Here is an 11,692-nt window from a genome sequence, read left to right as displayed (position 1 = left end):
TGCTACATCCTAAAGATTTGAAGCCATTGTGTTTTCATTTTCATTTGTCTTGATGTATTTTTTATTTCCTCTTTGATTTCTTTGTCGACCCATTCATTGTTTAGCAGCATGTTATTTAACCTCCATGTATTTGTGTTCATTCTAGATGTCTTCTTGTGGTCAATTTCCTAGTTTCACAGCATCATGGTTGGAAAATATGCATGATATGACTTCAATGTTTTTGAATTTGTTGAGACTTGTTTTGTAGCCAATAGGTGATCTATTCTGGAGAATGTTCCATGAGCACTTGAAAAGAATGTGTATTCTGCTGTTTTAGGATGGAATATTCTGAATATATCTGTTAGAGCCACCTGGTCCAATGTGTCATTCAAAGCCACTGTTTCCTTATTGATTTTCTGTTTGGATGATCTATGCATTGATGTAAGTGGGATGCTAAAGTCCAAGTCCCCTACTATTATTGTATTAGTCTCAGTTACCTCCTCTGTGTTTGTTGTCAGCTGCTTTATGTATTTGGGTGCTTCTATGTTGGGGGCATAAATATATATGATTGTTATAGAACTTATTAGATTGTTCCATTTATAATTATATAGTGTCCTTCTTTGTCTCTTGTTACAGTCTTTGTTTTAAAGCCTATTTTGTCCAATATAAGAATTGCTACCCTGGCTTTCTTTTCACTTCCATTTGCATGATAAATACTTTTCTGTCTCTCTCACTGTCCATCTGCATGTGTCTTTAGGTATGAAATGAGTCTCTTGTAGGCAGCATATAAATGGGTCTTGCTTTTTATCTGTTCTGTCACCCTATGTCTTTTAATTGGAGCATTTAGTCCATTTACAAAGTAATTATACGTATGTATTTATTGCTATTTTATTTCTTGTTTTATGGTTGTTTTATAATTCTTTACTTTTTCTTCTTTTGCTCTCTTTTCCAGTTTGCTGGCTTTCTTAGTGAGATACTTGGATTTCTTGCTCTTTATTTTTTGTGTATCTATTACTGGTTTTTGATTTGTGGTTATCTTTAGGTTTGCATATAACATCTTATGCATATAGTGGTCGATATTATGTTGATGGTTACTTAAGTTTGAACTCATTCTTTACTCCTCTTCCCCCTATGTTTTAGGTAAATACATCCTTTTATTTTGTGAATCCTTTGATTGATTTTTATAAAGATACTTAATTTTACTGGTTTTGTGCTTTCTACTTTTCTTACTCCAACTTATGGTTTTTCCTTTCCACTCAGAGAGTCCCCTTTAATATTTCTTGTAGGGCTGGTTTAGTGATCATGAATTCCTTTAAATTTTATCTGGGAAACTCTTTATGTCTCCTATTCTGAATGATAGTCTTGACAGAGACAGTATTTATGGCTTCGGGTTTTTATCTTTCAGTATTTTGAATATATCATGCCACTTTCTTCTGGCCTACAAAGTTTCTGCTGAAAAAAATCAGCTGATGGCCTTTTTGGGTTTCCTTTGTATGTAACTCTTATCTTTTCTCTTGCTGCTTTTAAGATTCTCTCGTTATCACTATTTTTTTTTTTTTTTTTTTGCCATTTTAATTACTGTGTGTCTTGGTGTGGACCTCTGTTGGTTGATTTTGTCTGGGGCTCTCTGCACCTCCTTAATCTAGACATCTGTTTCCTTTCCCAGATTAGGGACGTTTTCAGATATTACTTCTTCATATAAATTTTCTGCCCCCTTTTCTCTCTCTTCTCCTTCTGGTATTCATATAAGGTGAATGTTATTAGACTTGATGGTATCACTGAGTTCTCGATTTTCATTTATTATTATTATTTTTATCCCTTTTGTTCAGCTTGATTGCTGCTTCTATGCTGTATCTCCATGGGCTCTTTGCTGTATAGTCTCTTTAAGGGGTGGGACTCAGTTTCCTCTCACCCTCCTGGCTTTCCCAGAGATTTTTAAAGTTACAGATGTTAAGTCCTGCTGATTGTAAGAACTTGTGAAATTTGGCTCCTCTGGTTTTCAAAGCCAAATGTTATGGGGATTCAGTTTCCCTGTGTGGTCTCCCCAGTGTGACTGTCTGGTCCTTTCTCCTCTCCATGCCTTCAGGTCCCTCGTGAAGGACTGTCGCTTGGACAGTCCTGGGTCCATTTAGCTTCTTAGTGCATATCTACCTCTCCTACCCTCTTTGATATGGCCTCTTCTCTACATTTAGCTGTAAAGAGTCTGTTCTGTCAGTCTTTGTGTCATTTTCTGGGTTATTTACTAGTGATGTGTTTTCTAGCTGTACCCATGGGCCAGGATCCCCTACTCCAACCATCTTCTCTGGAAGTCCTCTCTCAGGTCTCAATTTAAAAGCTACAAACTCCTACCGCACTTCTCATAACATTTATCCCAGTCTGTTATTACATATTTATTTCTTAGTGTCTGTGGTGGACACTGATGGTTGCTTCCCTCCTTCTTAAGAGTACTAGAATTTTTGTTTAAGTAAATTATCTTTCTATGAAGCCCACATGCCTCAGGGCTTCCCCTACTCTAGGTTCCAGACAGGGCCTGCTTTGTCTGAGGATAATCCCATTCTCCTTGGCCTGTTCTTCATCTAGAAACACAACTAGCTATGCAGTGATAACATTCCCATGATGATAAGAAGTGGATGATCAGAAATGGGTGACCCAATTTGTGCCAGTGAAATAGCAGGTAGAGAAGTGGTACTAGAAAATTAGTTTCTGAACTTCACTGCTTTGAGAAGGCCTGCCTGGAACCACAAGCACACAGCCTAGGGAATTCCAGAGAAATGGAGCTGTAGATACTAGCTAAGCCAAAACCCACTCAGCTGCTGGACTTTGTCACACGAGCCAATGCATTTTTTTTTTTTTTTGTTAAGTTAGTTTGAGCTGGGTTCCCTCTTTCTGAGGTGAAGAGAAATGCATCTAAGGATCTTCAGTCTCTAGGCCCCCCCTCTTGTCTCTGTCACCTCCTTCCTGTCTTGATATCCCTTCCTATCCAGTTTAGGTGCCATATTCAGAATTTCAAACACTCTTACCAATAACTTTGCACTCTTACTGCTGTCTTCTGTTACGTCTGCCTGGCATAATGTCAATCATTTAAAAATACAAAATGCAACCTATTACCTGCATTCATACTATTAACTTTTGCTGTAAGAAAGTAAAAGAATCATCAGAAAGATTGGTGCCACAATAAATTCATGGTCAATCAGGACATAAATAATGTCCAACAATCATCCTATGAGGTTGTTCATGGTAGCAGTATAATGACAAAACATTTTATAATCAAAATATCCAATAAAGGATTATATGGCATAAATTATAAACCAGCAGGCCACAGAAAACTAAGGAGTCATTTAAAATGTGACAAAAAATACACATACACAACTGCATATAAAAATGCCCACAAAGAACTATTAGTAACAAGTGTAATATTACAAAAGTGGGTATAGACACAAAAACACTCTGAAAAGATCTATTAGCAAAGTGTCACCATGGTAATCTCAGGGTGCTGGAATTATAGACTTTTATGGTCTTCTTTTGTGATTTTTATGCAATGTTCAGTATTAATTTACCATGAAGTTTTACTTCATTTACACTGCCATGAGATAAATGCAAAGGCAAGAGGGACACCTGGGTGGCTCAGCAGGTGAGTGTCTGCCTTTGGCTCAAGGCATGATTCTGAAGTCCCAGGATCGAGTCCTACATCAGGCTCTCTGCATGGAGCCTGCTTCTCCTCCCTCTTCCTATGTTTCTGCCTCTCTTTCTGTGTTTCTCATGAATAAGTAAATAAATTCTTAAAAAAAAAAAAAAAAAGGAAGAGCCAGAGAAGTCTAGGGAATTTGTCAGGCTTCTAAAATCCATCCCTCCCCAATTTTGTTCTTAGGATAGATTTCACCAGAGATGTACAGACAGGGTACTGTGTGACAGTAATTTGAAATAATTATGTACCAGTTTTTATATATCATTAAATTCATTTATTTCATTTGGCTTCCAGTGTTGAGGATTTCTTTATTTTTATCATACTTAAGGGTTTGAGAAAGTTTCCTTCTTTTCCTGTTTTTTGGAATAATTTGTTTAAGGCGGGACTATATATTCTTTGAAGGTTTGTTGAAATTCTTCTGTAAAATAGCACCTGATTTTTTCCTTCCAACTTTTTATTCTGAAAGCTTTCTAACAGTTGACATATGGGTTTGAGCATGATATCATCTAATAATTGATCTACAGTCTTTGAGTACTAAGGAAGAAAAAAAAAAACAACGAAAGAAAGAAAAGAAACCAAGAGCTAGGCGTTTAGTGTGCTCATTGCTGCTACTGAGTTGTTATTGCTTCTGGACACTTTCAAGGGACAGAATTAGGAAATATATATGTATTTTAAATTTCATTAATTCCTGTTAATATTCTAATTTAATATTACATGATTTTTATTCAGCCATTTTGTTGCTTATATCTCCTTTACAAGATTACAGCGTGGTGCTAATTAACAGTAATGCATTATTTAATTAATCATATATGTTCATAAAATTATTTCAAAATTGTGATATCCATATCACTATTAACAATAAACTAAGTCATGCTGAAAATTTCTTTGCAATCCTTCCTATCCTTAGAGTAAATATCAGTAAGACAGAGTTCTGTGTTCAAAAATGATTTAAAATAATTATTTTCTCCCTGTGACTATGATACCAATTTTATTTTATGTTGTTTGTCTCTGTTTCAATTGTAAAATAATTGAATATGTAAATTTGCTTGGTATAAAATTTAAAAACTATCGAGATATACTCAAGAGTTTTTTTCTCCATTGCTAGATTTTCAACCCATTCCCATCCATCCTGTGTAGGTAATGATGGTTAGTTAATTTGTCCTGCATTTTTTGGCAAGAAAAGCAAACTATATACATATACTGTATTGTATATAGTATATATATATAGTGTATATAGTATATGTATATATGTATATATTATTATATATAATATATAATAGGTATTACTATATTATATACATGACATATAGTATACATAGACAAATTATTACTTGCTCTTCTTTATTTTTCTAAAAAAGACATTTTATTATAGAAAAATTATAAACATCTACAAAAGTAGAAAGCATAATGAATGTCCAGCTTCAATAATTATCCACTCAGGCTATTCTTGTTTTACGTATGTTGTCACCCTTTCCCTCCAAAGATTACTTGGAAGCAAATCCCAGATGTTGTATCATTCCATCCATAAATAATTTGAGTATGTATCTCCAGAAGATAATGATGGCTTTAATAACAAACGTATCCATAAAATCCTCATTACACCTAAAAGTTAAAAACTACTTATTAATATAATAAAATTATTCATTTAGTGTTCACATTTTATGGATTGTCTCACAAATTTTAAGAAGAGCTTGTTTGAATCAAGATTCAGATAAGGTTATACCTTACAACTCAATTTAGAGTTAGGTCATTTTTGCTGAGTTTTCCAGACTCTGCATATTGTCAGTTGTATCCTTATTGTATCATTAAACTTGTTTCTTGTCTTCTACATAATCTGTAAACTGGGATCCCTGGGTGGTGCAGCGGTTTGGCGCCTGCCTTTGGCCCAGGGCACGATTCTGGAGACCCGGGATCGAATCCCACGTTGGGCTCCTGGTGCATGGAGCCTGCTTCTCCCTCTGCCTGTGTTTCTATCTCTCTGTGACTATCATAAATAAATAAAAATTTTAAAAAAATCTGTAAACTAGTTCTTAGACCTAGATACTTGATCAAATTTAGATTTGACTTTAAACTTTTCCCTAAGAATTCTTTTTTTTTTTTTTTTTAAGATTTTATTTCTAAGTAATCTCTACCCAGGTGTCCCCAGGATTTATTTTCATAGGGGCTTCAAAATGTGATATTTCAAATTCTATCCTTCTTCATTTATTAGCTAGAATACTTTTCTAAAGAGAAACTTTATATCATGTTTCCCCTTCTTAACTATTTGGTTTTCCTGAAATACATTTCATACAAGAAAAGCAGGCTAAATGCTTGCTTTTTTCCCCTTGCATTTACGGTTATCAAAATAATAAGTTGGCATTTTTCATAAGGTAACTAAATGAACTTAAAAAGTTGTTATGGGAACGCTTGGGTAGCTCAGCGGTTGAGCGTCTGCCTTCAGCTCAGGGTGTGATCCCGGGGTCTGGGGATTGAGTTCCACATCGGGTTCCCTGCAAGGAGCCTGCTTCTCCTTCTGCCTGTGTCTCTGCCTCTCTGTGATTCTCATGAATAAATAACTAAAATATATTTTTAAAAAATTTTTAAGTTATTATGAATTCTTAGATTAACACATATTTACTATGTTTCCATACATTGCTATTACTATTAGTGGTAGTAATGCTCAAATTTTATTTGTGGAGTGCGAGCCTTTTGAAGCTGGCTTTTGAGTCCCCTTGACATGACATGAGTTGGTCTTTGGTAGCTTTCATTTTCTGGGATGACAAGATTTTCCACGTTTATCTTGTAAATTTCCTGCTCTGGGCCTGGAATCAGCTCTTTCTCCAAAGAGCCCTCCTGGTTCATTTTATTGGAAAGTAATATTTAGAGACCACACCCTGGGGGTTAAGCATGCACATTCCAAATAGATTGTTCATTGTCTTTAGGCCTTTTCGGCAGACAGAGCTAGAAAATACATACATACACATATACATTTTAATGATAAAGTAAGATCTTGGTGATATTTCCAATCAAATTCAGGACTGCTGGGTTTTACTTAACTTCCTTAATCTAACATATGAATTTCCTTTCTTCCCAGAGAAAAAAACCTGTTCTCAATTACACCAACAAAATTATTCATTTGTTTTTTCCCATAACACACAAACAGTATCCAAATAAAATACCAACACTATTACCACCATGACTTTTGAAAATAGTTCATCTTCTTGCAGTTCTTTTTTTCATACAATTCATGAAACTTCCTTACAATTATTTTGTTTAAGTCTTCTGCAATCTTCCTCTTTTTGGTTACCCCAATCTATGGTGGACTCAGGGTAGTGATTAAAGCTCCTATTATTGGATGTTTCTATTTCTCTTTGCATCTCTTCATTTCTGCTTTAAGGAAGTGGCTGTTTCTTATGCAGTGAATAGTTAACATATATTACATCTTCCTTGTGAGTTGTGTCCTTTAGCATGGTAAAATCTCCTTCTTTGTCTTGTTTGATGCCTTTGGGCCTGAATTCTGACTTGTCTGATGCCAAAATAATCCCTGGGTTCTTGTTTGCATATGTCTGCAGTTCCTTTGCTCATTCATTTGTTGTTTTTCCTGATTCTCCCTTTAAAACACTAACAGTAAAAACTGTAGCAACTGTGTTTCTTTACTTTAGCTCCAAGTCATGGATCCATGTGCTCTAGGACCTCCAGCATACCCATATCTGACACCCCCATGTGGCTGTAAGAGCTCATTCCCCATCCCTGCTCTACTAAAAGTCCAGCTTACGGAATGTATAATTGTCTTGAATCATGCAGAAGACCTTTGGTTTTAGCTGTTTTGATTTATTTTATTTTAGGTATACCTCTTGTTACAGCACAGAGTTGAGTTCTACCTTGTGAACCAATCTGAAACCTTTTAACAAGTGAAGTAGACCTACTTTTAGTGATACAACGTGTTTGTTTTCAGATCTGTCATAATATTTTATATTGTGTTTGCTTTGTGTATTTGTCATATCTACTGGTTCTTTCACAATGTGATATTTTGGGTCCTTTTAAGATGTATATTAATATTTAGCAAAATGTGTACTTTTTATTCTAATGATTTCCTTTATACTAATGCGTTTATATAATGACCTTAGTTCTCCCTTTCACTACTTAGGTTCTTCTTATTTTATTAGCTTTATATTTGTGGTTCTCAATGGAGGGAGGGTGTATGTGTGTGTGTGTGTGTGTGTGTGTGTGTGTGTGTGTGTGATCAGTTTTGTTTCCCAGAAGACATGTGGCAATATCTGGAAATATTTTTGGTTGTCACTACTGGAGGAGGAGGGCTACTGGCATCTAGTGGGTAGAAGCCAGGGATGCTTCTAAACATTCTACAATGCACAGCACAGCCAAGTGGTACAGCAAAAAATATCCAGCCCTAAACGTCAATGGTGCTGAGTTAGAGAAATCTTTCTTCAGGTGATCTTTTGACTCCCACTCATTCTCTCTGTGGCTCCCATTTATTCTCTATGTGGCCATAATGGGTTCATTTTACTTCTCCGTTTCCTCTCATTTCTCTTCCCATTAAAAAATTATTTCCTCTTTGTCCCTCTTTGTCAGACACATGACATTTACATACTATTCTTTCATCTTTGTCTTCATCTTCAAGAGGCATTCTTTTCATTCAACAAATATTTATTTAGATTCCACTATGTGCCAGTGTTGTATGTATTAGGACTTTAACTTTGTAGTCTGTGCTTTGTATACAAATGCACAGATTTATTTATGAAGTTATTATCCATCTGACTGTTTGTAATAAGAAATAATTGGAACCAATCCAAATATCTATTGTGAAAATTAATGAAGGGAAACTTCATTGAGAGTGGAGTCTGGGAAGGATACCTGGCTGGCTCAGTTGAAAGAGCAAGCACCTCTTGATCTCAGGATTGTGAGTTCAAGCCCTATGGTGGGTATAGAGGTTACTTAAAAGTAAGTAAATAAACCTCAAAAAAAAAAAAAAAAAAAAACAGAATGGAGTTGGGAAACCCTGAAGGGAGAGCTCTCACACACAAGCTTCTGTCACAGCTTACTTTACATTCCTGAACAAGTTCACTTTACTACCTCAGCAAGAGGGAGGAAGATTTTCTCCCTGCCCAGCAACAGCCCAACTAGTGAGAGACTGTCCCAACTCAGCCAATGATTATCATCACCACTCTGAACCCTTGCTTTTCTCCAATACTTTCTTTCAAAGCAACCCCTCCTGGCTTCCTCATTTTTCTCTATAAAGCAAAATTTCTCTCCTTTATTCTCCAGACTTGCCTGTGGTTTGCCATAACTTACATGTCCTGAATTGCAGTTCCTCTACTATTTCCCAGATAAGCTTAATTTGTTGGTAAAATAACTGCCCATTTTATTTTTAAGGTCAATCTTACCAATAGAAGATTGGATGAAGGTTCATCCAAATATCAGACCTGTAAGATCATTAAAAAGAAGACATCATTAAAAAGAGACATCTCTCCTCTCTTTCTCTCATAAATAAATAAATAAAATCTTTAAAAAAATGTTTTATTTATTTATTCATGAGACACAGAGAGAGGCAGAGACATAGGCAGAGAGAGAAGCAGGCTCCCTATGGGGAGCGCAATGTGGGACTCGATCCCAGGACCCCAGATTACAACCTGAGCCAAAGGCAGATGCTCAACTGCTGAGCCACCCAGGTGTCCCTAGGGAGGCTTGGTTCTATATGCATTAAAAAAAATCTTGAATAAAGACCAATCTGTTTGTACTGATAGTCTCATTAGTATGGGATTTGAGGAGAAGTGGATTATTCATTTCTTTCAAATCTCATTTTTTTTCAAAAGATTTTATTTATCTATTCGCGAGAGACACAGAGAGAAAGAGAGAGGCAGAGACACAGGCAGAGGGAGAAGCAGGCTCCATGCAGGGAGCCTGACACGGGACTCCATCCCGGGTCTCCAGGATCACACCCTGGGCTGAAGGCAGTGCTAAACCGCTGAGCCACCAGGGCTGCCCTCAAATCTCATTTTTTAATGATCATGTGATGCCTTCCTAACAGAAAATAATTTATAGATCACAAGAGGATGATTAGTTGTTCACACATAGACTGGTAAAATATCATTAATGAAAGTCCTCAACCTGCCACAGTGAAAGAGCTTCTTCAGGTTCTTTTCTTTAGCCTGACATTCAGTGATACTGGCAATTGTTTCATTCTGACCAGTGATATAACTGAACTTTCAGAAATTAAAAACAAGAATTACACTAAATATTCTGTAGAAGTCTGCGCTAGACTATGTGGGCTTCAGAATTTTATCAAATCCCTTGTAACTGGGGATGAATTAATCATAAGACTCTTGGAATAATTATTAGATTACATCCATCTCTTTATAATCAAACCCCAGCTATTTATATTAATATAAAACGTGTTTACTTGACACTGGAAGAACATAAGACTTGCAAAATAGAGAGTCAAAAAAGGAAGTCTCGGTTTATGGATCTAACTTACTCTGTGTGGCATAAGTAAATGGATTGGCAAGAAAATGAGTCAGTATAATTAGTACTTTCAGCCAAATAGGTAAGACCTAACTGATACCATTGTTAACAGTAACTTCACGTGGGCTTCCCAAGTAAAAGTTACCAGGTAGGATCCACAATGTCCTTCCTATGCCCCAGAACCATCCTCAGTGTTACACATTTTAGTTAAAATTCTTTATGTCACACCAAAAGCACAAGTAAACAAAAGAAAAAAATAAGTTGGACTTAAAGATTAAGAATCTTTGTGCTAAAAAAAAAAAAAAGAATCTTTGTGCTTCAAAGGACACCATCTTTGTGCTTCAAAGGACACCATGAAGAAAGTGAAGAGAACCCACGAGGTGGCAAAAAAATTTTGCAAATGGAATATCTTGATAAAAGATAAATAGCGGCACATCATACAATAGAATCTTAGTCAGCAACGAGAAGAAATGAGTTACCAAGCTATGAAAAGATATAGATGAATCTTAAATGCATATTGCTAGGTGAAAGCCAGTCTGAAAAGGCTGTATACTAACTGTATCACTCTAATTATATGCAATTCTAGAAAAGTGAGAAAGTGTAAGAAGTTGCCATGGGTTCAGGAGTGGGGAGAGGGGAGTTGAACGGGTGAAGCACAGGGTTTCCTTAGGGTGTGACACTGTAACAGTAGATACATGACACAATGCATTTGTCAAAACACAGTGAACTTTATAGCACGGTGACCCTCAATGTATGCAGATTTAAAAACACCACTTAGGAGGTGGTGGGGGTTGTTCCTAGAATGAAATGCAGAACACAAAAACACAATCTAACTATATTACAACATATTAAACAATCTCCCTGGAGTGAGGTTGCTGACCCGTCACTCTGGAAATCTGTAAAAGAAACTATTCTTAGCGTTGTACACTAGTTGGTAAACTTGTTTCCCATGTGGGCAAAGGTTTACAATTCTGCTAGGTCACTGTACATGCAGAGTGGAACCCAACAACTAAGCAAATGGTAGGCAGATGGCAGGGCAAGCTTTCTCAATGATTCAGCGAAATAACAGTCTAGACTGATGAGTGCAAGGAGGCTGTTTGAAACCTGTGTTATACGTGTGCCTTGACAGAGCTTTAATGTGCAGCAGTGTGTGCTGAGGGGTTTCACTGAGATAACACTGTGATAGACTAAGAAATACACGTTTGGTCTCTATTCCTGGTTCCCAGAACAGAACTCTTTAAAACCCTTAGCACTCCCTGTAGCGGTGGGAGGAGTCTTTTTTAATCAAAACAAGACCCTTTCAACCAAACGTGAGTTTATGCTAATGAGATGACTCTAGAAGGATGGAAGCTGGTTACCAGAGGAACCAACCATATGACTAGAGGGTTGGAACTTTCAGCCCTACCCCAGACCTCCCTCCAGCAGGGGGAGAGAGGCTGAGATTAAGTTCAATCAAAAATGGCCAATGACACCAATTGTTCTGAGACTGGCCATTCTACCACTGATTAAGACTGCGGTGGCAGGTATTGGGCATAATATATTTTTTTAAAGATTTATTATTATTCATGA

Source organism: Vulpes lagopus, chromosome 8 (assembly GCF_018345385.1).
Source record: "Vulpes lagopus strain Blue_001 chromosome 8, ASM1834538v1, whole genome shotgun sequence".
Lineage (NCBI taxonomy): Eukaryota > Metazoa > Chordata > Mammalia > Carnivora > Canidae > Vulpes > Vulpes lagopus.
The sequence above is the reverse complement of the archived record's forward strand: the minus strand, read 5'-3'. Positions refer to the sequence as shown.